The 27,819-nt window shown below is 43.2% G+C and overlaps 1 protein-coding gene and 1 non-coding gene across 5 annotated transcripts in view; one reads left to right on the forward strand and one right to left on the reverse strand.

Moving 5' to 3' along the window:
- Positions 1-588: 588 nt before the first annotated feature.
- Positions 589-660, reverse strand: TRNAW-CCA (transfer RNA tryptophan (anticodon CCA)). Its single transcript has one exon. It is a non-coding gene; the product is annotated as a tRNA-Trp (tRNA).
- A 2,075-nt stretch (positions 661-2,735) lies between these two features.
- The window catches only part of SYK (spleen associated tyrosine kinase), a 107,689-nt gene continuing 82,605 nt past the window's right edge, over positions 2,736-27,819 (forward strand). For 2 of the 4 annotated variants that reach the window (XM_069575594.1, XM_069575597.1), the window contains exon 1: positions 6,891-7,095. The gene's annotated coding sequence lies outside the window, so the exon portion shown is untranslated. Of the gene's footprint in view, positions 3,220-6,890; positions 7,096-27,819 lie in introns of those variants that run through there. The other 2 variants (XM_069575593.1, XM_069575596.1) reach the window with 2 other exon arrangements.

The raw sequence follows: 27,819 nt of genomic DNA on the forward strand, positions 1-27,819 counted from the left end.
GCATCATTCTTGAAGATGAATTGTGCTGTATCTTCTTGTTATTATGTTTCTTTTTTAAAATAAATATCTATGTAGAAAATTGTGTTTCACCAAAATGATCGAGTGAACTAAGGGAGAAAAAAAACATGGAATACAAACAATATGGACTCAAAGATAGAAGAAATGTGAAAAGAAGCACAAAGCAGAATCAGAGCAAATGAATCCTTAAGAAACTGCAGCCACAAGTTGACCATAGAAAGAAAGTGAAGTCGCTCAGTCGTGTCCGACTCTTTGCAATCCCATGGACTGTAAGCTACCAGGCTCCTCTGTCTATGGGATTTTCCAGGCAAGAGTACTTGAGTGGGTTGCCTTTTCCTTCTGCAGAGGATCTTCCCAACCCAGGGATCGAGCCCAGGTCTCCCTCATTGTAGCCAGATGATTTACCATCTGAGCCATCAGGGAAGTCCAAGTTGACCATAAGGTGAAGTCGCTCAGTCGTGTCCGACTCTTTGTGACCCTGTGGACTGTAACCTACTAGGGCTTCTCCGTCCATGGGATTCTCCAGGCAAGAGTACTGGAGTGGATTGCCATTTCCTTCTCCAGGGGATCTTCCCGACCCAGGGATCGAACCCGGGTCTCCTGCATTGGAGGCAGACGCTTTAACCTCTGAGCCACCAGGGAAGCCCAAGTTGACCATAATAGTGCCCAAATCTCCAGTCCAGATTCGTGTCCCCTAGTTGGTCCCTAAAGACATAAGCTGAGAATTTACCTTAAATTGTTGGCATACTAGTTGCACTCCAGACTGCTGACAGAAACAAAGGCAAATTCTCTCTGAAATCAAAAACAGACAAACAAACAAACATACTTTCACCCTGGGCCACAACTAATTTCCATAAATAACTTTTCAAGGACAAGGAATGGCTCACAGTCCAGTGTAACTAAGTACAACTAAAAAAGCCAGGCACTGTAACACTCAGACAACATAAGTATATATTCAAGACTTCATATGGTGGAGTTAATGCGGCAAAACTGTATATATATATATATAGTTTTTGAAGAAATAAAAAATTAAGACTCTATAAGGAACAGGAGATTTTTTAAAAGTAACTGTGTCTGGAGTCTGTAGGACCCTTTGGATACAGGGCTTTGTTAGGAAGGCTTCCAGGACTCAGCATATAATCATAGCTAAGATTTATTTCAACAGCAAAGGGAAATGACACATGAAGTTGAAGGAAGAAAGATTGGAAGAAATGTATTGACTTCTAGGAAGATTTTTCTTTTTCCTAGGTGTTTGTGTGATAGTTTTATTTTCTAAATTTTATCTATTTAGTTTTGGCTGCACTGGGTCTTTGTTGCTACGTGCAAGCTTTCTCCAGTTGCTACAAGCTGAGGCTGCTCTCTAGTTGAGGTCCACTGGCTTCTGACATCAGCACCTGCTCTAGCTCACACAGGCTGGGTAGTTGTGGTGCATGGGTTTAGTTGTCCTTCCTTCCCCTCCCCAGGTGAAATCTTCTCAGACTAAGGATCAAACTCATGTCCCCTGCACTGGCACATGGATTCTTAACCACTGGAAAACCAGGGATGTTGATAATTTTAACATTTTTTTTTTTAATCATTAAAAGCAGGCTAGTTAACTTTAAGATGACTCAGAGGTGGGAAGGACTGTAGCAGTGCTAAAAGGTGGCTTAAAGATGGATGGAAAACCTCATCTTATCTCCCATAAGCACTACCTACGGAAACATTGTAATCTTAGTAAAAGCAAGACAGATTCTGTAGCCTCTGTTTAGACAACAATGGCTATTTCCTTGGCTATTTGCAGTAAAATTAAGTCTTGTGGTTAACAAATAAAGTGAAGTGAAAGTCGCTCAGTCGTTTCCGACTCTTTGTGACCCCTTGGACTGTAAGTCCACGGAATTCTTCAGGCCAGAGTACTGGAGTGGGGAGCCTTTCCCTTCTCCAGGGGATCTTCCCAACCCAGGGATCGAACCCAGGTTTCCTGCATTGCAGGCGGATTCTTTACCAGCTGAGTCGCAAGGGAAGCCCTAACAAATAAAACCATAATAAAAATCCTTCACTTGAGTTAAAAATTTAGTGGTAAAAATAAATGGAAGAGAATGTTCCAGTGGAAAAGTCTGAGGGGTCCCACTGGAGTCTAAGGGCCTCCTATTAACGTTTTTTTCTCCATGGCAACTTTAATCTAACACCCTATATATTTTATTTTATTGATTATATTTTGGATAAGCTTTTTCAAACAGGCAATGGTAGCCAGAGTTACCAGGGCAGCCACGGTCTGGAAGCTGTTTTATGGGAAGATTCTAAAGAGGCTTAACAGGGGGGAAAAAAGGGGGTAGGAGAGGGGGTGGGGAGAGAACCAGGTAGGAGTTTTTAAACCATTTTAGAGACTACAGAGAAAGATGAAACTTTATTTAATTAAACGTCAGAACTGCTTGTGGGTAAGAGGGAAGCAAGTTTAACTCACTGTCAAGAACCTTGTAATAATTAAAGCCATCAGACAACTGACCAGCTGGACAGGCTGGGCTCACCCAAAGGTGAGCTGTAAAATCTGATGTTCGCTTATGTCAGGAGACCACCTGGGAGGACGACGACATGGGCCTTCCGATCACCAGTCAGCAGGAGCGTCTTGGGTTAGTGATTAGGAATAGACCACACTGTGAACAAGATTCTCTTCCCAAACAATTGCACCGCAAGTGGGCGTGACCCTGAGTGCCAGTTGGTCCTTGGAAGAATCACGCAGCAGGCAGGACAGGTGGCCAGAGGGTACAGTTGTTGGCCATGCCCCCCTTTTGCATATGAAGCCCCCTCGTCTGGGCTTTCTGCGCCAGGGGAGTGGGGACCGAGCGCCCACCTGGCTCCCTTCCCTGCTCCCCTCCGGCCTCCTGCCTCTCAGGCCCACCCCGCGAGCCGGGTTCCGGTGCGCTCTGGCTGCCGATCCCCTGCGCTGGGCGCTGGGGGCGCACCGGGCACACGGGGCTCACGGGCGGCAGGGCGGGCCTGGGGCAGCGGGGCGCGGCAGTTGGGAGGAAGTTCAGGGCCTGCCAGGGCGCGTTAAGGAAGTTGCCCAAAATAAGGAAGCGTCGTGCACTAGGCGACTGAGGTGACTCCGGCGATTGGAGCAGCGAGGAGGAGCGGGTGGCCCGGCGCAGTGCCCGAGCTGCCCCCGCGATCTCGCCCGTCGAGTTCTCGGAGCCCCGCGCCCCGCCCTCGCCTCACCTGGCACAGGTAGGTGTGGCCGCGCGATCCCTCCGCTTTGGCTGCCGGGCTTGGGAAGGCGGCATGGGAGGAGAGAAGGCGCCAAGAGAGGGAAAGATGCGGCCCTTCCTCCTTGGCCCGCACAAGACCTGTGCGCCCAGGCACACCCGGGCAGGTACGCTCAGGGCCTTCCTGCTTTGAAAATCGGAGGGAACGTTTGATAAAATATTTCGATTGAGAATTAGTCGATTGTGCCAGCTTTTCTCCTAAACTTAGGTAGTGTCTCTTGGGCTCCGGTTTCTGTACGGGAAGCCAGGGGCTGGGCCTGGGGGTCTGGGGGCTGTGCAATGGGGCCCCCAAACTCCAGGTGCTGCCGCGTGCGCAGCAAGTGCGGAAGCTGCTGCGTCCTGGGAGACTAGCTGGAATCCGCAGGCACAAGAAACTCGGTGTCGGGTATCGGAAAGAACTTATTTTCGTTTGGCCATTTACAGAAGTCACTGGAAAATTCCACTGAATTTATGGAAGTGATTCCATGTAGAGATGTTCATACGCATGCAAAGGTTTTATTTATACTTTTACTACAGAAAGAGCAGTTACATAAAAACATGACAGTTTCTGAACAGTAGCACGATTGCCTTTTTTTTTTTTCTTTCTTCATATTCTCATGGTAAAATAGCTTAATTAGCCAGTGAATTACTTGAAGAGCAGGAAAGTTTGGTGTAGTTAAATGCGATAATTTTGAGTTAAGGATTTTTTTTTGCACTATGGCAATATGGCTTTAAAGGGCTTCCCTTGTGGCTCAGCGGTAAAGAATCTGCCTGCAATGCAGGAGTCGCGGATTGGATCCCTGTATCAGGAAGATCCCCTGGAGTAGCAAATGGGGTCTTCAGTATTCTTGCCTGAAGACTCCCCATGGACAGAGGAGCCTGACGGGCTACATCTCATGGGGTCGCAAAGAGTCAGACAGGACTGAAGCGACTTCACACATGTATGCACGGCTTCAAAACTTTAAACCTAACCTACATAATGATACAAAGGCGATTCATTTTTTGGTTTGTTTGAATATCAAGAACTAAAAAGACAACCACTGGAGAAGTTAGAGTTTGAATCTTTGGCCGTTTTCGGTGCAGTTGCTTGGCAAAGAGACTCTCCTTCATGGTGCAGTATATTCACAGGAACCAACCCAAGACACTCCTGTTGACTGGTGACCACCCAGCCCTTGCCATCTTGCCAGGTGGCTTTTGGAAACCAGACTGCAGATTATTTTAATGAGTTTGTCTGACTCCATTAAAGATTCCCATTGACCCAAATAAAACTGTTGGCTGGAGTTGTTCTTTTTCTTAAATCCTAGAGGTAGTTCCGCTGCTGGTAAGTCACTTCATTTGTGTCTGACTCTGTGTGACCCCATAGACGTCAGCCCACCAGGCTCCTCCGTCCCTGGAATTCTCCAGGCAAGAACACTGGAGTGGGTTGCCATTTCCTTAGAGGTAGTTCAGTATGTAGTTAAAAGGCTTGGAGATATCTCACATCTGAATCTTTGTGTTAAAAAAAAGGGGGGGCGGGGAGAGATGATGGAGAATTCCTGAAAGAAATGGAATTGATTCTAACATCTGTTTTCTTTGTTGTAGTAAGAACAAATTCATTGCTGTGACTCAGGCAATATTTTCATTAGATGCAACTAAATTCGTTGATGTGCACACCTCTCTCCTATCCCCAGATAGGTTTATCTTTGACCTAAAAGGTTTAAATACATGTAAAGTATTAGATGTTTCAAGTGAAAAATCTTGTCTACTAAAATTATTTTATCAAATTGTTTTGTTTTATCTACACTGAACTTTTGCTTTGATCTGTTTAGAGAAATGTTGCAGTACGATAGAAACTTTATATTTCTTTATTTTACTTTTATATAAATAAAAAATTTATTCTTTGTATTTAGAGTGCTTCAATATGTAGGATTTTAGGAATCATCTCAATAACTATCATGTTCTTAATGTTTTAATCCAGGAATAAAAATGAGGTATTTATTTTAGCTCTTTACCTTTCCTGAGGCTAAAATTGTCAGAAAGCTCATTTTATTGCTAGATTTGCGTTTCAGAAACCATTCACCTTAGCTTTCTTTAGGTTTGTATTTCTTGTTCTAAGTACAGTTCTGATTTCTCTGTTTTTTAATCAAAGACTTCTTAACAGAATGTAACTTATGCAGCACATAGCATATCCAAAATCATTATCCAAAACCCTGTGCCAAGATAATGTTTTGGAATTCAATATTTCTCAGAATTTAGAATTCAAATTTAGAATATGAGTTTCAGCCTTGAGAAATCCATTTCTCAGAATTTAGTAAGGTGTGCATGCAAACTGACGCCATATATTGCACACCACTCCAACACAGCCTGGGCAGCCTCCTGTAATCCCACGTGTTAATATTTCTGCACCAATAGTGTGAAAAGTCTCACTAAGTGGAATAAAGAGAGGCTACAAATAACTGTGTGCCAGTTCAGGGCAAAACTCACCAAAAACCTTGTTTTTCAGAGCTTTGTGGAATTAAGGCTAAGGAACTAAGTCTGTGTTAGATTTCATGAAGCTACTGTTAGGTTTTGAAAGTAACTTGCATTTCTGTTGCCCAACAAGTCACACTTTCCAGTAATTAGACAAATAGTTCCCCTGCCTTTACAGAAAGTTTGAAATAGCAAGACTTCCCTGAATTCTCAATGATAATCAAAATACAGACCCTCCGAGTGAGAATAGGATGTTTCATCCTTATTTATAGACTTTTCAACAGCAAAGTTTCTGCCACTCTGATTCTAAACAAAGAATGCAGTAGCTACTTAAAGAAGAGGTATTATCACACTTCACAACTACAGCCTGTCCTTGGAAGAAATACTGCTTCCTGTTCACTTTGTTCTATCTGTCTCCGTTATCTGTGCCTAAGGAATGGCCCAGTATTTTGTACAATCTAAGCTCCTGTTTTCTTTCTCAGCTTTCCACCATATAGTTTTTTTCTGATTCCCTAAGTCACCCCCTGCCCAGCTCCACAATTTCTTCCACTTCTGGACTGATTTAGCAGCAAATGAGTGGAGAGAAAATTAGGAACTTAGGCCAGTGAGTGAAATTTAAAAAAAAAATATATATATATATGCTGTACATTGCTTTTCTTTTAAAGCAACTGAAATCAAAAAGCAGAGTCTTAAAGAGAGACTGGAATTAAATTGCTTGACTTAATTATGTCTCACCATCTTACCTTCTACTTTGTAACTGAACAGGTTGGGTTTGCTTTTTTCATTCAGAAAAAAAAAGAGATTTTTTTTTTCCTTTCTCTTTAAAAGTTTGTGAAAAAGAGAGGAATTATGGGAAGATTTTAAAAACTCAGCTGATTGGATTTTAAAGGGAAAGCTTTGTTCATTCATTGTGGCTTTGCATCAGCAGGAATATTTTCTATTAGCTTAGAATTTTTTCTGGCAAAATGTTAGCTTGTATCAACTTAGTTTTGTTTTGTTTTTTAAGAATTAATTATGTAAGTTTTGCCCTATGAATCCTGAAAGGTGGTTAAATTGAAATCTTAAATATAGTCAAATTTAGCCACTGCCAAAGACACCGATAGAAGGAAGAATATTTAGTTTCTATTCAGTAGGTTTAACAAATCAAAATGGAGAAGGAAATGACAATCCACTCCAGTATTCTTGCCTGGAAGGTCGCAAAGAGTCGGACACGACTGAGCAACTTCACTTCACTTCACAGTAGGTTTAACAAATCAAAAAGGACACTCTCTTGATTCTTTTGTTTCTGGAAAATTATGTATCTATTTTTGGTGGCTGCCAAAGGCTGAAGATAGGAAGAGAAAGGTGGGGATGATGTAACACCTCAATTACCAAGGGTAATGTACTGAAAACTTATGATGGACAGTTTCTGGTAAGTAGCATCCTCTGTCCTGAGGGTACCTGGCTCTGATACTGGAATCCTAGCTCCTGTTGCTGGAGAAGGCAGTACCTCTCAGTGCTGTGCTGGAGCCCTGGAGGGGAGCACAGATTTGAGAGGACATTGGGCTTCCAGATTGGCACACTGTGTGTGAGATATTTGATCTGAGCAGAGGCTGGGCAGACAGCAGGATTGACAAGGAGAGGGTAGGGCTGATGTCACGTAAGTGAGGCTTAGGCCTGGATATTGGGGCAGTGTTAAAGGATGGAAGAGGGCTGAGCACCAAATTGTAGAAAAAGTCACAATTTAAACGTTGGTTTCTTTAGTTATACTCAGTGAGGCTACAAAGAGCATTTGAATGTGCAACAATTAACCTTCTACTTTCCCACTCCATCTTCTGTCTTAAATGCTAAATCTTCATGCTGTTCTGGTCAGTCTGACAATTTATTAAATCTGTCCATTTCCGTTCAGTTATCACGGAAACGTTTTGGTGCAACCAGAGTTAATCTTTTTATTTAATTTCAATTTATAACAATACCTTCCCATCCTCTAGTACTGTTCCCCAAAAGCAATCTTTTAATATTTTTAGCTATTTCTTCTAGAATGTTCCTTCTTATTTCCTGATGCTATGTTCACTTGCTTTTTATATATATATCAGTTTAGACAATGCTGACTTCCTATTCTGAGAAGTAAGGACATGGCAGTCCTAGGATAATTATTATTACCCAAGATAATCTTTCTGTGTGCTTCCCCGATTGATGGCTCAAGGGGTAAAGAATCCGCCTGCAATGCAGGAGACACAGGAGACATGGGTTCAATCCCTGGGTCGGGAAGATCCCCTGGAGGGGGAAGTGGCAACCCACTCCAGTATTCTTGCCCGGAAAATTCCATAAATAGAGGAGCCTGGCAGGCTACAGTCCGAGGGGTCACAAAGACTCAGACCCTGCTGAACACAGGATGAATGGACAGCTGGAACCTTAACCTAGGGTTAAGATGCTACTTGGTATTTACCTTGTGATTTTGTTTACTAATAGAGCATGTTGTATAGTACAGTTCCATTTTCTTTCTTGTACCTCAAACTGTTTTTCATGGGGTAAATTCTTGTTTCATTTTTGTGTTTTCTCAGTTGGTCCTGTGCCTGTAGTGGTTCGCTCCCCGATTCTCTGACACGAAGCTAAACCGCACGTTCCCCCCCCCCCCCCCCCCCCCCCCCCCCCCCCCGCCAACCCCGGCAATTCGGACTCAATTTCCTACTGAGTCAAATATATCAAGCACTCTATGAGTTCCATTTCTTTCTTTTTCTGGAAACCCCTGCCTCTTTGCATCAGTCTAACAGTTTCTTTTCAGTCTTGCTACGCACCTATTAATAACTGAAGCATATTTGGGGGTGTTGGTTAGCTAAATATATTTTCTGCAAGTTGCTGTCCTATACGCATTTTGGAGTCTTAACATAACTCTTATCAACATTCGTGTACTTTTTAAATCCATTGTAAATCCATTGTCATAATTGTTGAAAACATTTCCCCCAAACTTTTGATTTCTATGCTCATTTGCTTATTTGTATAATTTATTACTTTTTGTAGTTTTTGGAACTTTTATACTTTCTCAGGTCGGGGTGTATTCTGAATCATGCTTAGTGAAAGATTATTCTTAGCTCCAATTTAGCAATTAGCATCTATATTTTAAATCAATCTCAGTGTCACCTCTGTATTTGCTCTGACCCTGATGTTTTATTATTTGATTAATGGGAATATGTACTTTCCTGGGAATGGGGGCTCCACAAATTTTAAAAATCAGATGACTGGGCTCAATTCTCTTGATTTCTGAAGCAGGTGCTATGCGATTTTAAATGGTATTTCCTAGGAAGCTTTGCTTGTTTAACCTTTCCTTGTTTCCTTATTCTTAGGCAGAATAAAGTTGAGTAAGCAGGATCATTGTCCTGGGCTTGCTCATGGCGGTTGTGTAGGTGGTGTGCATGGTGAGGGCGCATGTCGCTGAACTCTCACACCCCTGTGATCATGGGATACACTGGTTCTTGGAGCATCTTGTATAGTGGGGCTCCCCAGGTCTACTTTGGGAAAAAGCAGGTAACCTGCTACCCCGTTACAAAATCCTCAGGCTTTGCTTAGACGGAGGCAGAATGCTAGGTTTATTTTCATCTCAAACACTAAGAGTATTTGAATCACTTGATTGCCCTAATGCTTCAGTCACTGAATATTTTTTATCAACAGTGGTTGAGAGTAGGGGGTCTGAAGTCTCATTGGGTTCAAATCCCACTGTTTTCAAGCTACTCTTTCAGTCTTTGTAGATGGAAGGATTATAGGGGATTTCCTTGTGGTGCATGGTGGAGACAACATATGTAGTAATCGTACCTGGCCTGTGGTTAGAACTGGCATAACGGTCACAGTCTTTCCCAGGTGGGTAGCTCTGGGAGTCTGCCCTGTAGTCTTGGCTGGAGACTAATAATAGCAGTCCCAAATAGGTCACAGATGAGTAAGTACTGGCTCTGAAGTTTTTTTCTCTGACCTCCAAGATGGGGGAACTGTCTCTCATTTTCTTTTTGAAAAGTGTTGACTTGCATAACTGATGTCTGAGTATATACCCATTGGTGAAGAATTCAGATATGACAGGTAACACTGGAACCCTCGTTGACCTCCACCCTTAGCCCCAGCCCACCCCAGCTGAGGGAGGGCAGCTTGATGTATAGTGTTCTAATCTATCATTCTGTGCATTCATGCGTGTATATATATGTGTGTATTTTTAGAAGATATAGTGTGTGTCTTCTTAATACCAGTGTCATCCTGCAGCTAACTTTTTTAATCAACAGGTTTGGGGGAGCCCTTCCTATCAGTGATCCTTGTGTTTTATTCCAGAGCAGAAAATACGATTACTTATTGATAGACATTTAGGATTTTTCTCTAATTTTTGATATTATATACAAAGCTGCAGGGAATGTACTTTTTCTTTCATTCGTTCCCTCTCTTTTACCCTTTTCATTGCATTTCATGGAATTGACAAGTTGATCATTTGCTCAAGAGAGATCTTCAGCCCTGTCCATCCTGTTTTTCAGTCCATCTATTGAGTCGTTTGTGTTTTAGCAAACAGGTGGGCAAGCAAGGAAGGAAGGTAGTTAATTCTTTATTTTTTAAGTGATACTTTAGGCTCTTCCAGATAATTGTTTTTGTTACTGCTTCCAGTCTGGACATTCTCTTCTTGCTTCATGAGCTCTATCTCCTTTGATACCTACTCATTTGTTTGCCCATTTGGTTCCTTACCTTTGTGGGGTTAGCTTTCTTGTTGTGCTAGGATGTGTGCTGGTCTTGTTTCAGAGATGCCCTCGGAGTTAGTTTTTAAGGCTGCGTATGTTGCATGGCCCTCTTTTTACCTGTCACCCATGAGGTGGGTCTGGAGAAGGGAATGGCAATCCAATCCAGTATTCTTGCCTGGAGAATCCCAAAGACAGAGGAGCCTGGCAGGCTACAGTTCATGGGGAAGCGAAGAGTTGGACACGACCGAGCAATTAACGCACGCACACACACACACACACACACACACACACACGATGGGAGGAGCGTGAGATATGAGCAGGACAGGATGAGCCAGTAACCACGGTGTGGGGCGCAGGCACTCTCTGTTCTTTGCAGATGTGGCCATACTCTGCCTCTCCAAACGCACGTCTTTCCTGCAGAGGGCCTTCTGCTGCTCTTAGGGGTGCCAGCAGCTGAGGAGCTGGAGAGGGTTTGGCTGCCTGCCTGCTTCCCACTCTGCTTCTCCCCCACCTCACCCACCCCATCCCACCCAGGCTTTGTCATTTCCAAGGCACCACGCCCTTGACTCTTTGCAGCCATCCCCAACTGCCTGCACTTAGGCTGTGGTTTCCTAAGTTTGAGCCCATCTTTCTTTGAGTCCTTCAAGAGTTGTGAGAGTTTCCATTCCACTAACAATCTGCTTCCTTTGCTCCCAGCATGGTTATGGATTTATATTCTATATTATTGTTTTTGGTGCTGTTTCTTTTCTTTCTCTGCATTTTTAGCTGCTGTTAATACTTGAAGGGGAAGTCCAACACTTCCTTTTTTTCAGCCACACCAATCAGCTGATGGTCATAGCTGTGAAGGAAGTGACAGGGAGGAGGAGGAAGGGGAGCTCCCTACAGCAGCCGTGAAGGCAGACTTGGGGCTTCTTTCATCTTCCCTATTACCCTGGGAGCTGGGCTAGCCCTTCTACAGCTTAGGCAGAAATTGTTTCTAGAGAGAGGGCTGCATTGTTAAGACTCTACTGATCATTAGGCAATTGCTAGTCCTGAATCATGTTTCTTAGAAGTGTGTGTAAGGATGCCTGGGATGGTAGAGGCGGGGAGGGATCTTAGGCACCATCTAACTCAACCCCCTGAGAAGCAGTGAGTCCCAGAAAGATGATGTCACTTGGACTTGTCAAGCGGCTAAGCAATGCTGCTGCAAGTTGAAACCTACGACCCAGGTGTTTCTAATCCAGAATTAGACTCTGTATCCAGTTCTCTAGTGAGGAGCCTAAAGGGACCTGCTGTCATGCCTGGTGCTAAGATTTAAAGTCCTATCAGTGGAGGCAGCCAGAGGGCAGAAGCCCAGTTTGACATGTTGATTTCACTCTTTTACCAGCAGTTTAGAAAATTTGTTATCTTCATAAGTTTGTGTTGAGAAATTAAGGAAATTCAGTAGGAATAGGGCCAAAAATTCCTGAATCCATGAGAGGTTAACATGGGAATGTCTGATGCTTTTGCACATGTTACTATCCAACCGAGATTGAGCTGACTTTCAAATCTACCACCCAGAGTGAACTAAAGTAATGTGAGAAGCTTTAAGTAAGGTTCAAAAGGATACTCCGAGCCTTTGTCTGCTCAGATATCAGGCTGATATCTCTGCCACTGTCCCCACACAGGATAGAATCACTGCTCTCTGCACATGTTATTGTTGAGAGGGTTGGGAGGGGGCATACATGGTGTCCTGAAGATTAGAATGAAGCAGGAGATAAAGGAAAATTTCAAGTGAAGTTCTGTTGCATGGTGGAAATATTTGTGATGCAGCTGGGATTTCAATGGTTTCAGTCAAAGGAAGGCAGGTTGACAACTCCAGGGGAAGGATGCCTTCTAGAAAGAAGGTAGAAAAGTCATGTATGTTTCCCCAAGAAGCCAATACCTGCAAAAATATGTGCAAGATATTCCTTTTAGCTTATCCCTTTTCCACAGAAGACTCTGGAAACTATCAGCATTCATTAATAGAGGAACGGTGTATTCATTTTCTAGGGTCCCTGGAGCACAGTACCACAGACATTTATTGCATCACAGTCCTGAAGGCTGGAAGTCTGAGATTAAGGTGTGGGCAGAGTTGGTTTCTTCTGAGGCCTCTTTCCCTGGCTTATGGATGGCGTCTTCTCTCTGTATCTTTACATCTTCTTCTCTCTGTTCATGTATCTGTAATTTCCTCTTTTTATAAGGACATCAGTCATAGGGAATTAGGTCACATGCTAATGACCTCATTTTAACTTACCTCTGTAAAGGCCTGATTTCCAACATCCCATTCTGAGGTACTGGGGGTCTGGGCTTCAACATATGTATTTGCGAAAGGAAGTGGTTCCTCCCATAGTTCAGTTCAGTTCAGTCGCTCAGTCGTGTCCAACTCTTTGCGAACCCATGAATTGCAGCACGCCAGGCCTCCCTGTCCATCACCACAACAGGTAGTTAAGTGGAGCCTGCCACCTCCCCCACCCCCACCCCCACTGTGGACTTGCTTTGTAGCCACAGGAGCATGAAGGAGCTCTCCATTATCACGATGGAGAGATTTTTTAAGCCAGCCGAAGTGAGCTCTGTGCACAGAAGATTATGAAACAAGATGTCCATCACACACAAAACTAAGCAAGTTAAAATGCTCATGATACAATCTTCCTTCCACCTTAGACTGGCAATTTTATTTTATTTTTTAAATGAAACCTATGAGACCCAAAGGGAAAAAAAAGTAAGAATGGTGAAGAGAGACAAATTCTACAAGATCTTAAGGGAAAACTGCAAAGGAACGTGGGGCAACAGACCCAAACTCCACATGGAATTTGGTGCAAAACAAGGGTGGCCTTTCCCATCAGTCAGGAAAGGGAGCATAGGTTATTAATCATTGGTCATGAGAAAAAACTGATGATTTGGGAAAAATAAAGCTTTGCTCTGTGTACAAAAATAAGTTCTGGATTGAACAAAAATATTGAATAAAATATAAAGTCCTAGAAGAAAAGAGTTGAGTTATAAAATGACTGGAGTGAAGGCCTCTCTAAATATGGCAGAAAATATGAAACCATAATAGGAAAAGGTTGAGTATGATTTTCTAAAATTGCAAACAAGTCCTTGTACAAAGGGAAAATATAATAAGTGAGGGGGAAAAAACACAAAAGACACGTTTATTTTCAAGGTCTGTGGTAAAGGATTAGTAGCTTTCATATGCAGTGCTGTGAAAGACTGTGCAGTTGCTCAGGCATGTCCAGCTCTTTTCAACCCCGTGAACTGTAGCCTGCAGGCTCCTCTGTTCATGGGATTCTCCAGGCAAGAATACTGAAGTTGGTTGCCATACCCTTCTCTAAGGGATCGTTCCAACCCAGGGATTGAACCCCGGTCTCCCACATTGCGGGCAGATTCTTTACCATCTGAGTTACCAGGGAAGCCCTCATATGCAGTGAGTTCTTTCAAATCAATGAGAAAAATAAACACATTCCAATAGAAAGAGCAGTCAAGGACACAAACAAGCAGCCCAAAATGCAGATGAACCAAAAGCACAAGAATATGCTTTGCCTCTGATTTAAGGGTTTACTGTATGGTGAGATGTGGGGAAAAGGGACGCTCCTACAGGTCAGCACCTGCAAGGCGGTCAGGTAATGGCTTTGGAAATATAAAACACACATGTGTTTTGACTCAGCAATTTCATTTTTAGGAACTTATTACACACATAAATTGATAAAACTGGGGAAATATATATATATACATACTGTAACTCATTGCAACATTTTATTTTGTAATAGGAAAGAAGGAAGGAAGGAAGAAATTTGTATCAGGCTTGATTAAATGAACTGTGGTCTATCCATGCACTCAAATCATATGTGGTGTTTTTCTTAAATGTGGAATCTTACAAAGTAAAATATAAAGATGTTCAAGTTAAAAGCAAGATGTAGTATGTCACTATATTTTTGAAAACACATGCACATAACAATGTAGGCTACATTGGAATGTTATTTGCTATATAAAGATGCAGGTCTGCTTATACCAGTGTGTGTGTGTGTGTGTGTGTGTGTGTGTGTGTGTGTGTGTGTAAATATGTGGAGAGATTCTAAAGCAAAGGCACCCGACTATGAGCAGCAGTTATCTAGTGAGGGCAGCAGGGGAATTGGTTTGGAGAAAAAAAAAGTGAAATGTACATTTTTACTTTGCATACAGACGTTTCAGTGATTGTAATGAAATGATGAGGTTTGCTTATGGGGCTGGAAGCTAAGTAGGAAGGGACCAGGAAAAGAATTAATTCAAAAACAAAGCATCAGTTATGGCTGTTGGGACCGTACTGTCTCCAAGGTGTTAGGTTTGGAGAGGTTGGGTAGTTTGCCCAGAGATTTATAGCCAACGTTTGCAACATGCCTGTACAGAGCCATCATCTGAGCTTGTCTCACTCACTGATGCTCAGGCTGCCTCCAAAGTTTCTGATGTGGTTTGGCATGTGACCTGCCTTGGATATTTATTGCTAAGGTCTCCTCACTCCTCTTGCACCAAGTGCAGCAGCCAAGGTTGAGAACCACTGGTTTAGAATTCGTTTATGGGATTGTATAGCACACAAGCACAGCCGGACACAGTTCCACCAAATGGGATTTTACTGGGTATAGTGGCAGCTATGTGTGCCTCTGACTGAAGAGACTCTGGGCATAGGAGGTGGTACATCCGCACTTTGTGTGTGGGACAGAGGGGCGGGGGGAAGGGAGAGAGAGATTGATTGAGAGAAGAGTGATTGAGATAGAGAAAACTCACATATTTTTATGCTTCAAGCACTCTACTCTTTGGAAACTTGCACTCATAACATCTGGAGGCCTGTGGAAGTTTTGGAAGCATGAGTGAGAATGTGAGTGTGTTCTTAGCACCCTGCTGTGAGACTTGTAGGAGGTGAGCGCACCTGAAATGATTGTCCAAGAAAGAATGCGTGCCCTGGTCTGATTAGACAAACCATGCGTACCATTTTTTTTTTCTTTACCCAAGATAATGTGAATGATTAGTCCATCTTTCAGACTAGTTTTTAGCGTTACTCCAAGTCCACTGGCCTTATTTACTCTCAGACAGTGTGTCGTCTGCCTGTTTCATGTGAGATGGTTTTTTTCTCATGAGGAGGATGTAAATGAACAGTCTTGCTTTGGGTGGAGAGCTGGGGCCTGGGTTTTCTGGTGACTGTGGTTGCTGGGCTTTGAAGGCTGCAGCAGATGTTGACGGAGGGGCCACTCTCTGTGTGGACCATTTGGGGACTTCCCTGGGGCTGGCTTCCCAGGTTCTGGGCTTCCTGGTACTGACTGTGTCCATCCAGGCATACACGTGGGAGCACTGAGCAGCACCCACATGGGAAGCCCCAGGGGCTCATCACGTGCACTCACATTGATATTCTGTAATGAAACTTCTAGGACCATGACTGTGACCTATAAATGTCCAGCTCTGAAAGTCTCTCTGGGAGGCGGTGTGTGTGATGGGAGCAAACCAAGCCCATGGCTCTGATTCTGTTACCGACCAGGGTTTGTGGCCTCCTTAATCAATGGAAACTGGTCAGAGGCCAGACAAGAAATTCAAACGAAACTTTATTGGGGCACCCACAGCAGTGGGGAGCAACAACAAGGAACAGTTTTCCTTGCTTGCTGCCCTAGTGAAAGTGCTTTAGTTCCTTATAGGAAGTGGGGGTAGGGGTGGGTCCAGGGGTCAGACTGTAGGGGTGGCTTAGGTGGGTTGCCCATTCCCTTAGTGGTGTTGAGTGCAGGGGGCATGCACAGTACCCCACTTTTGCTTTCAATCCATAGCTCTTGTTCCTGGCTCTTCAGAAGTGATGGTTGAGGCTTTTAGGTATTTTTTGTATTTCATCCATAATTTGCCTCAATTGCACAGTTATTTTAGTCCCTTACAGCTTCTCTGTAATTTTTTGCTTAAGGAGATGTTTGTCCAGGTACAAACACTGCAGCAAAGGGTCCCAGGACCCAACCTGGGCTAGGTGTCCTCACCTGGGCTAGGTGTCAGAGGCGAGCGGCAGGCAGTGCCCAATTCCGTCATTCTTTGAAACTGCTTCAGCACTGGCCACCTCATCACCAAAACAAGGCTGAAAAGACCTGCCCCAGAGTGACTGTGGCTCCAGAGACACTCTGTGCAGAGAGCTCAGCAGCCTGGCTTGCAGACAGGTAGGTGCTCTGCAGAGCAGTCACGGTTGTGTAAAGGTAGTCAAGGAGCTACGTAGCCTCTGGTCGCCTGGGGATTGAAAAGGAGGGTCTTCCAGGGGCAAAATGATATTAAAAGACTTTATGGGAAGGTCACAGAAAGTGACAAACCTAGAAAACAGTAAAAAGTGGAGACATCACTTTGCCAACAAAGGCCTGTATAGTCAAAGCTATGGTTTTCCAGTAGTCATATACGGATGTGACAGTTGAACCATAAAGAAGGCTGAACACCTAAGAATTGATCCTTTTGAACTGTGGTGCTGGAGAAGACTCTTGACAGTCCCTTGGACTGAAAGAAGATCAAACCAGTCAGTCCTAAAGGAGATCAACCCTGAATATTCATTGGAAGGACTGATGCTGAAGTTGAAGCTTCAGTCCTTCAGTCACCACCTGATGTGAAGGGCCTACTCAGTGGAAAAGACCCTGATGCTGGGAAAGATTGAGGGAAGGAGGAGAAGGGGACGGCAGAGGATGAGCTGGTTGGATGGCATCACCAGCTCAGTGGACGTGAGTTTGAGCAAACTCTGGGAGATAGTAAAGGAGAGAGAAGCCTGGCATGCTGTGGTTCATGGGGTTGCAAAGAGTCAGATATGACTGAGCTACTGAACAACAACACCACAGAAAGAGTGGCTCTGGCCCAAGTATCACTTGACTCTGAAGCAAGTGTGTGTCTATTCTTTGGTGGTGCCCTGGGAAACCCTGCTGGGTTTTAACATGCAGCTCTTATGGAGTGTTCTCTCCTGTCCCCAAGTGACTGGACAAGGACAACCAGCTCAGGGGGTCCTAGCAGCACTCTAACCTTGAAGCTCTAAAACACAGTATGACATTATTTTGGACCCCAGTCATGTACTCTTACATTGGTTTGGAGACCATGCTGAGGACATTGTTGTGAGCTCTATGCTTCCAACATGTGGCCCTCTGCACATGTGTAGAGACTTTTAATGTCCCCTCCTTACATTTCAATATGTCACGTAGAGTTTGAATACAGTAAGCTAGGTATTTGGAATAAAGTGTGTGTCTCTTGTTAATTAAGAGAAAACCTAGAGTCCCAAGCTTGGCCCAAGTAGAAAAAACATCTGGAAGGCAGAGGTGTCTGGACCACACAGCGTGTTCCTTGGGGTGAATTTATGAAATTCCCTTTGCTGACCTGCAGTCCTATCACATTGGTCTGATGGAGGAACTGCCTGCTGCTCACTTCTGACACCTTGCCCAGTTGAGGACACATGGCCTCTCTCCAGCTTCCCTGGAAAGGAACTAGAACTGTGCTGCTCAGAGCTTTGCTACCAGCCACATATGGCTGTTTATACTGCAAATACTTAAAATGCAATAAAATGTAAAAATCAGTGCTTGGCCACAGTGGCCACATTTCAGGGCTCACTAGCCTCGTGTGGCAGGTGGCTCTGTGTGGGGCAGAGTAGAACTAGTATCTCCATCACTACAATATAGTCTGGGGACAGATTAACCACTCTGCGTTATATCTGAGCCCTATGGGGTCCTTCCTGGGGAGTGAAGAGACACAAGTTTCTATCCCTTGCACACTGTTCCTCATTCTTGATACTGCTGTGTGTCACCAGTGCATTGTTGCACTCTTTTCCACGTGTGGATCCTGGGTGCCTCCTGTTTCTTTAAAGGACTCTAGCCTCAGAGATGATGGTGTCAGCAGGATGCCCACATCCCTGAGATAAGACCACAAGAAACAGGTCTGGCCCTTTCATTCTCAACACAGCAACCTCCATCAACACAGATGCACACCCAGCACACATACATGTGCATACACACACATGCCCAAGTGCACACACCATGACAGTCTAGTTTAGTGAGTTTTCTCACATAGGGCCTGAAATGGTTCCCAGTTGCGCTCTTGGAGCAGTCTAATGGGAACCCCGTCTTGGAGAATACGTAATATATCCTGGAGTTAAGCACGGTTGGTTCGGTATAGTTTCTGAAAGAATAGGCTAGTTTTTTTTCAAGAGGATTTAGAGTTAATGGGGAAAATTTGAGTACTGATTAACTTCTCTGCAGTATAATAGAAAATCCAATGCCATTTCCTCAAAATATCTGTAATCCAAAATCTGTCCATTTTAAAAGGAAGATGTGAAGAGGGAGTGTATTCTTCCTCAAGGCAAAATGAGGAATACACAATGCTGATCGCATGACCTTGTTCTGTTCCTGCCAATACAAGAAAACAAGACTCTCACTCCTGGGAACGGAACGTGACCACGTGCATTTGAGAGCTCCGAGGGCAGTGGAAAGGGCAAGGCGGGGTGAAAGGCAGGTGCATCCTGTGGCAGGCAGCACCCGTGGAGCCTGTGATGGGGAGGGGACGGGCAGAGGGACCCACCCTGTGCGGGGGGACCCACCCCAGCGGGGCACCTGCCCCGTCCCCAGGCTGCATCTTTGCCTCATCCTCATTCTGGGCGGCGTAAGAGAGATGTGACATTTGCCTGTCTCTGAAATTCCTGTGCTGCTCAGTTTCGGGAGAGATAAAATACCACAAGCGAAGCAGTTGGACGGGTTTGCGAATTATAGAACTTCCTTTCATGATTCAGCCCGACGTCAGGAAGTGGAGCAAAACGTGTGGATTCCCAAGCGGACTTCATGCCCCACCCCACCCCCGGCCGTTCCGCACGCGCGATGGGCAAGGAGGACTGGGGGGCAAGACGCTTTTACCCGAATCGCTGAGTTAGCAAAGTCAGTATGTCTAAAAATCAGTGTGTGAGGAGGCTTTATTGAGCTAAACATGGTTTCCTGAATGTCTCTCTTATTTCTTCTTTAGAATTCTATGTAAAACTTTGAATTTCCTACTCTTTCCATTTTTCTTCCGTTCTGTAGCCCACGCTGTTGCTCACGTCATCAGCCAGCTCTGTTTGGGCCAGTTTTGAACCTTCGGTACAGAGGCAGTAATTCTAGAACAGTGGTTCTCTGTCCCCGCTGCTCACGAGAATCACTTGGAAAATTAAACAAAGAGACAGTGCTATCTGGGCCCCACCTCTGGAACTACTGAGTTTGGGTTAAGGCACGGTCACCAGTACTTAAGGTACCCGGGTGGTTGTTACCTGGGTCCACGTGAAGAATCACTGTTCTGGCCTAGAGCTTTGCTATTGAACTTACTGTTGAAAACATTCTTCTGTGATTTTATGTGCTCATCCAGCTCTGGGAGCAGCAGCACAGGCCCTCAGACTTAGACTCTGTAGGCTGCTGTACCGACCTCTGTCCTCCCACCCTATCTGCACAGATAAGAAGCATCTGGAGTGATTTGGAAGCAGTCTTGGAGGTGTAATGGGCCTGCTTGGCCTTTGGACTCTTGGCAGAAGCATTCGAACCTTTCTACCACCCACAGTACTTTTAGTCCCTGTCCTGAAATTGTGATGTTTGCAGCCAGCCCTTAGCCCAGCTGAACCTTTTGTTTCTGGTCTAGACATGCCTGACCCCTCTGGGAACACCCAGCCTTTGCCTGCTGGCTTGGAGCGTGGCTGAGAAGAAGTCTGAAGCCCAGAACTTTCCTTCCTTTTGTAAGATCCTGGATAAGAGAATCCAGGGGAAGCTGAAACTTAGTTGAAACTCTAAACATCTGTACCACCCTTGTATTTAAATTCTCCACTTCAGGAATGTCAGTCTTACGTACTTTGGATCTCCTTTGTCCTTCTAGTCTTCTTCTGTTGAATTCTTCCACTCTTTGTTCATTTCATTTTTCTCAAGCTACTCCATCCTGTCCACTTATTCACAGTGTTAGTGTCTGTTCTCTTTTTTTCTGTTGGAAATAACAGACATCATTTCTTTCCTGTGTTTCCCCCTGATTGCCGGCCTATTTCCCATGACTTTTCTTGCCTCCCCACCTCCTCCTCTGCCCTTTGTGTCTCCATTTAGAGCTACTGTTCCGAACAGTGGCTGTTCTGTTAAGTCCTTTGGCTCTGTGGCTGTATGTGTGGCTGTGATTTCATCTGCCCCCTGGGACTATTTTCCAGCCAGTGTTCTTTGCGTGCTGTTTGTTTCTCTTGTTGCTTCTTTCCTTTTTTTCCTCATAGTGTCACTGTCCAGATGCAGGGTAAGTTCCTCATCTTGGAAGTGAATCATGTCAGGGAGAGGCCTAGGATGTGTTCTAGCCTAACAGAATATTTTCCTCATTTTCAGTAATGCTGTGTGTGTCTCTGTGTGTATATGTGTGTGTGAGAGGGAGGAGAGACAAGGAGGAAGGAAGAAGGAAGGAAGGAAGAAGGAAAGAAAGGAAGGAAGGAAGGGAGAGAATTGGCTAAACCTTTACTTCTTTCAGGGAGGCTGCCAGCCATTCGGAATCTCCTCTCTACCCCCAGGGGATGGCTGGCTTCCTTCCACCTGCTCAGTAGAAGCCCCAGCTCTGCAGGCTTTGGGGTCTGCAGAAGCACCTCTGCTTCCTTGACCATCTTCCTTAAAGGTATTCATGCTCCCAGGACAAGCCTTTGCTGCATTTTGCTGATCCCCTCAGACTGTTGCTCAGAGTGAGTGGGGTCTATTAGTTCCATGGCATTTCTCTTGTTCTTTCTAGAGGGTGATTTTAGAATGAAGGGAATTGTGACATCTTTACTCTGTCAACATCCAAGCGATCTGATATTTTTATATTTATCATATATGACTACCTAACATGTTTGGCATTTTTATGGAACAACTGCATTTCTATAGGAACAGTTAAGAACAAACACACAGAAAACAACTTCAGAATGACCAAAAAAAGTTCGTGTGGCACTCTTTGCTTCTGCCAGCCTCTCCAATCTACCTGTCCAACTGAGGCTATTTTGTTGGCTGGTTTCTTGATCTGTTCATTATATTGATTCACTGAATACCTCTCACCAGCCAGAAATGATGCTAGGTGCTGGGGCTATTGCAGTAGCCAAGATCCCTCTCTGCACTTAAGCTGTTTACAGCCAAGTTGAAAGAAAGAGCAGGCCCAGCACCAGGACTTGATCAGATATAATCTCATTTATTCTTCACTGCAACCATTTAAAAATTTCAGAAACGTGCAACATCACTCATAATTAACCAACACTGCTAATTTACCATTTTTTCCCTTTCTTTCCTCCAAAAGAAGAGCATCCCAAATAAAGTAGAAGTTGTACCATTTTTGAGGAGAGTAACTTCCTAAGGCTGGAGAGCTGGTGAGCAGCAGGCCCCTCTGGGTGCAAAGTCTGTTTATTCCCTTACTTATTTGCTGCATTGCCTTGTGTATATGGCATTGATTATGACATGTGAGCTGTACAGCTCATCTACAGCAAACATCAACACCTACGATAGTAAACCAGACAGATTTTTTTTTTACACAGTAGACTGACTTTTATTAAATGTAATTACTGCTTACATTGCCAAGACACATCTTATCCGAGAGCCAGCAAATAAAGGAAAACATGGTTATCAGGAGGGAGCTGAGATGAATTGAGATATAAATTTCCAAATATTAGTATCTCTTAACCTTTGTATTGATGTTTTACAATAGCCTGTACTTTCCCATCTAGTTTGTGACCACTGAGCCCCCTTGTGAATAAAAAATGAATCTAAGACTCATATTTAGCTTTCCACAGATTCCATATTTGTAAATTTGCTTGCTCACCAAAACTTTTCTGTGACCCCTGAGTCAATACCCATGGTGCTTCTGTGGCCCTTTGTGGACGTGTGCAGAGCGGCAGAATACTTGAGTCATCTGACATGCTTGTTCCTAGCTTAGGCTGAATGAGGTGACATTCTGCCTTCTAGTCTCAGCTCACCCTAAGAATGGTGTTCTTTTTGACATCAATTGAGTAGTGTATTTTCTGTGCTTTTTGTTGATGATTAAATTGATCCCCAAACACAGTGCTGTAGTGCTGTCTAATGTGCTGTGCACAGAAGGCTGTGATGTACCTAAACAGGGAAAACACATGTGTAGGATAAGTTTCCTTTTGGCATGGGTCATAGGGCTGTTTCTGTAAGTTCAATATTAACGAATCAACTATATATATATATATATATATAATATTATATATATAATAAGATTTTATATATAATTATATATATACTAAGATTTCTTTAAACAGGAACATACGTAAAACAAGGTTATGTATTATTTGGATAATGAAAAGATGACCTGAGACTCTTAGGAACTTAGCTGTGTATTGCCCCTAGCAACAATGGGTTCAATATTTGCTAATTCAGTGTTAGTGGCAACTTTATAAAACATAATTACCACAAATAACTAGGAATGACTGTTTTATTTCATTTTTTTACAAATCAGGGAAATAATTTTTAAAACCCAGTTAAATTTGACTGTTTTTATGAGACATGGGTTTGAAACAAATGGACTATTTTATAATCCAGTGAACATCTCCTTAGCCTTGCATTGCATAGTTATTAAATTAGCAGGTTTTTTTCTTGAGTTCCTACCATGCACCTGTCACTACTCTGGTACCAGGAGGACATTGGTGAACAGGTTCAGAGGTCAAATGAATCCTTTTAATTCATCAGAATTTAAAGTCCTAACAGTAGGACTTCCCTGTCAGTCCAGTAGTCAAGTCTTAGCCTTCGAGTGTAGGGGGTGCAGGTTCGATCCTTCGTCAGGGAGCTAAGATCCCACATGCTGTGCAGCCAAGAAGCCAAACCATTATTGTAACAAATTCTTTAAAGATTTTAAAAATAGTCCACATCAAAAAAATCTTAAAAACAGAAAATGTCCTGACGTTTCGCCAAGGTCATTTCTGTTTAAATTTGGTAGCAAACCTAGTGATTTCTCAAAATAAGAATCAGATTCTTACATTAGTGATTTTCTTATGAGAGATTAATTTTTCATAGCCAGTATTTTTAAGTAAATATCTTTATCATAACCAGGGACTGATTTTATGTCAAGTTCCCTCCCAGCTAGGTGCACAGTGGGAAGTTGGTAATAATATACAGTAATATGAACCCACCAGAAGGTCCTCGTGGCTCACTGTATTCAGACCCCTCAGTCATCACAGGTCATATTTGGCCTAGGCTGAGTCAGAGGCTGTCAGGCAGAAACCCCTCTGCACAGCAGGATGCCAACAAGCATTTTCCTCCAGTGAGGTCTTTACTGCATCACACAGCTCAGGTGTAAAAAGACAGGTCCACACCCGGAGCATGGCTGGGGAGCCAGCACTCTCTTTGTACAATATGCAAGACAGCTTCAGAGTCTCACTGGAAACAGGCCAAAGCTTTGGTTTTTGTCAGAAATTTATAGTTCCCCCAGTCCAGATGCAAATTATAAAATAAAATGCTAATTAGCATGAGTATAAGCAGTGCTGCCTAAATAGGTGGGCACCACCCAGCCAATAGGAGAAGGGCATCTTCTAGGGGGAGCAGAGCTTATTTTTTAGGTGGGAAATGTTGAACCTAAGCAATTCTTGTGATAAAGGTCATATGTTCCTTGGAAGGTACAATGGTAGTCATTTTAGCAGTTGGAGGTTTCTGAGAACAAAATATTTTAGGTAACATCATAATAGAGAATATTTTGTTTCAGGCTGTTTTCAGAGTTTCTTGTGCCTTATTCTTTGATACGCTCCATCACTTTATGTGCTTGGAGGGGGGGTGTCTGGGTCTAGCAGGCTGTGGTCATCCCCACCTTTTCCAGTAAGACCCATGTACTGTACTTAGTCACTTAGTCATGTCCAGCTCTTTGCAACCCCATAGACTGTAGCCCAACAGACTCCTCTGTGCATGGGGTTCTCCAGACAAGAATGCTGGAATGGGTTGCCATGCCCTCCTCCAGGGGATCTTCCCAACCCACGGATAGAACCAAGGTCTCCCACATTGCAGGCGGATTCTCTGCCATCTGAGCCACCTGGTTAGCCCTAGTAAGACCCATAAATCCACACTTTTTCCAGTAAGATCCATAAAGCCCAGAGATGTCCGTGTGGATAATCATGGACCCTCATGCAGTCAAAGTGGTGGTTGACAGGGACAGGCTTAAAATTTGTCTTTAAAGCCCATATTATGCAAAGATAGGTAGGATATGCTCATTTTAAAAAATATTTTTGCATGAAAAAACTTACATTTTTATCTTGAATATTTTCTAATATGCCGACCAATGTATCATGCATATACTCAAAGTTTAGTTGTGGTACTATTTTGTCATATTTTTTTCTGAAGTGCATTCCAAGTAAACTACAGATGTTATGAAATTTCACCCCTAAACATCTTCAATGGTCCTTTCTTTAAAAAGGCGTGATAATAATAGTTATCCCCCTCCCACCACAATTAGCATTAGGGGAATACTTGTAATTATGGTGTCATCTGAGCCTGCTGACAGCTACAGAACCATGGAGACAGGTGAACATGCCATCCTAGGAGTGAAAGGATGAGAAAATCTACCCAAGGAAGTCATTTCCACCAATAGTGAAGGTACACACTGTTGTTACCCTGACTGCCACTAGGCCACCCTCATTATCAACCTGGGTGGGGCATGTCCCAGGTGCCAGGCCATGCACTGTGAACCCTTCATACAGATTGACAATGGAATCCCCAAACCACTATTGTACGTGGGTTCCAGCATGATCCTTATTTTGCTAATGAAGAAAGCTGAGGCTCAGCTGCCTGGTTTAAAAGCAGTGGAGTCAGTGTTTGGACCCAGGGACTCTGTTTTGAGCTGGGTCCTGTGACCATGTCACAGACCACCTCTCCACCCCAAGAATGCAAGGCTTTCTGTGACTCTACAAGAAGATTCTGCCTAAAATAAGGCATGGAAATTGCAGCTTGATCTTACTGTTCGGGTAAAAGGGAAATGTGAACATTGCTTTCAAAGCACAAGGCCCTTAATTTTGCAGAGTTATTGTAATTTTCTTCGTTTAAGCCTCAAATGTTTTTAATGGTTATGCAGAAGGAAAAGAAGGGAATTAAGACAATAAGGTTCACAATGTCCCTGTAATTTGGGACAAGATTATGATTTGTTAATTAACCAGGGCTTCCCAGGTAGTGCTACTGGTTAAGAATCCACCTGCCAATGCAGGAGACTTAAGAGATGTGTGGAGCCGATTATACAGAGTGAAGTAAGCCAGAAAGAAAAACACCAATACAGTATACTAACACATATATATGGAATTTAGGAAGATGGCAATGACGACCCTGTATGCAAGACAGGGAAAGAGACACAGATGTGTATAACAGACTTTTGGACTCAGAGGGAGAGGGAGAGGGTGGGATGATTTGGGAGAATGACATTCTAACATGTATACTATCATGTGAATTGAATCGCCAGTCTATGTCTGACGCAGGATGCAGCATGCTTGGGGCTGGTGCATGGGGATGACCCAGAAAGATGTTATGGGGAGGGAGGTGGGAGGGGGGTTCATGTTTGGGAATGCATTTAAGAATTAAAGATTTTAAAATTTAAAAAATAAAAAAATATATATATAAAAAAATAAAAATAAATTAAAAAAAAAAGAGATGTGGGTTCAATCCCTGGGTTCGGAAGATCCACTGGAGGAGGAAATGGCAACCCACTCCAGTATTCTTGCCTGGAAAATCCCATTGACAGAGGAGCCTGGTGAGCTACAGTCCATAGGGTTGCAAAGAGTCAGACACGACTGAAGTGACTTAGCACACACACATGCAAGTAACACTGGACAGTATCTAAATGGGACATACGAAGATTTTCTAACTGTATTGTATTTGGGGAAGAGTTTGTTTTTTTTTTTCCTTCTGCATTCCAGATCTGCATGAAAAAAAAAAAAAAAAAGAGAGATCCAGTCAGTTGAGGCAGAAGTAGTTTAGGACTGGTCTCAGAGTTCCTGGGGAGAAAGTAGAGAAAGGGTATGCACTGTATGTCAGAGGATGTTGGGTTCTCTAGTTATTTAGAGTGAAATCGGGTGGACCAGACTTAGGACCCTGAAGTACCTGTGAGTTGCCTTAGATTTGAGATGGATCGCCTGTCTGGAAAAAACTGCAATCACATCTCACTCACTCACTCATTCATTATTCATTTGACAAATGTTTATGGGTCAGATAATCACATCTGAATCATTTAGTCTTTCATTTATAAATTCATAGGTGTGATGTAGTTATAGACCATCTACTATAGAATAATCATATCTGATCATTCATTCTTTCATTTGACAAATGCACATGGATCATCTGTTAAGGAATAATCACATCTTATTACTTATTCATTTATTTATTTATCTGACAAATATTTTTGGGCCATCTCTAATAGGATAGATACCTGGTAAGGGTGAAAGAAAAGAGACACCATCTTCCAGTTTCAGCTCCAACAAGTAGAACTTAAAATAGGTGTTGTCACTTTTATTCTTAGACTATTACAAAGCTGGACTAATTGAGAATCAGTGATACTTTTTTAGACTTAGGAAACAGAGGTCTTAGGACATATTGGCACCTAGAAATTTTAGATTTGAGATGAACAATTAGGGCACCCATCTGGATAAAACTGCAGTTACATCTCACTCATTCATTCATTATTCATTTGAGAAATGTTTATGGACCAAATGTTATGTCTGGTGCTTCCAGAAACACCAAATCCTGCTTACCTAGAGCAGAAGCTATTGGAGCCCTAAAGAGACAGAATTCTTAAATGATCATTTTGGTGAGGATAATTGTGGACTAGGTTGAAAGGGAGAAATTTCAGTGAGTCACAGTCTCAGGAAGGTCTCCACTTTCTCTGGCTTTATCTCTAAAAACCTTGTTTTAAGGGTACCTGGGGTATGGTAAGACACACAGACACAGAAATAACTGTCATGAAGATGGAAGTTTTTATACCCATAGATCCCTAGAAATAGGAGGTATAGCACACCATGCAGGGCTACGTTAGGAAGCACCAGGTTTTGCCAAGATGCAGAGGGAGAGAAGAAAATGCTTACAAGAGGCTTTGTTGTGGTTTCTGTGGGAAAGAACAAATGAGATAGAGTAAGTAAGCTTGGAATTGGCTAGTCTGAATAATTTCAGTGGACTTTAGTGCATACAGGCTGTTCCTAGTTGCCTGGTACCTGACCCTGGGATGACTGAGGAATACTGACTTGGCATGTAAATAAGGTGGGTGGGGGACTGCTTGTTTCAAATATAAAGGATACATTTGTAGGAGAGTCCAGTTAAAAAAATAAAACTGAAACTCTTACCTACAGAGGAATAAGGATAAGAAGCATAGCATACTTCTCATCAAAAACAATGCAAACGAGAAATGGTGTGGTGAAAGATATGAAGTGTTGAAAGAGAAAAACAAGCAACAACCTAGAATATCCATCAAATTTACCCTTCAAAAGTGAAGAATAAATAAGGACTTTTCAAAAACAGAAAATTTAG

Source organism: Ovis canadensis, chromosome 2, assembly GCF_042477335.2.
Source record: "Ovis canadensis isolate MfBH-ARS-UI-01 breed Bighorn chromosome 2, ARS-UI_OviCan_v2, whole genome shotgun sequence".
NCBI lineage: Eukaryota > Metazoa > Chordata > Mammalia > Artiodactyla > Bovidae > Ovis > Ovis canadensis.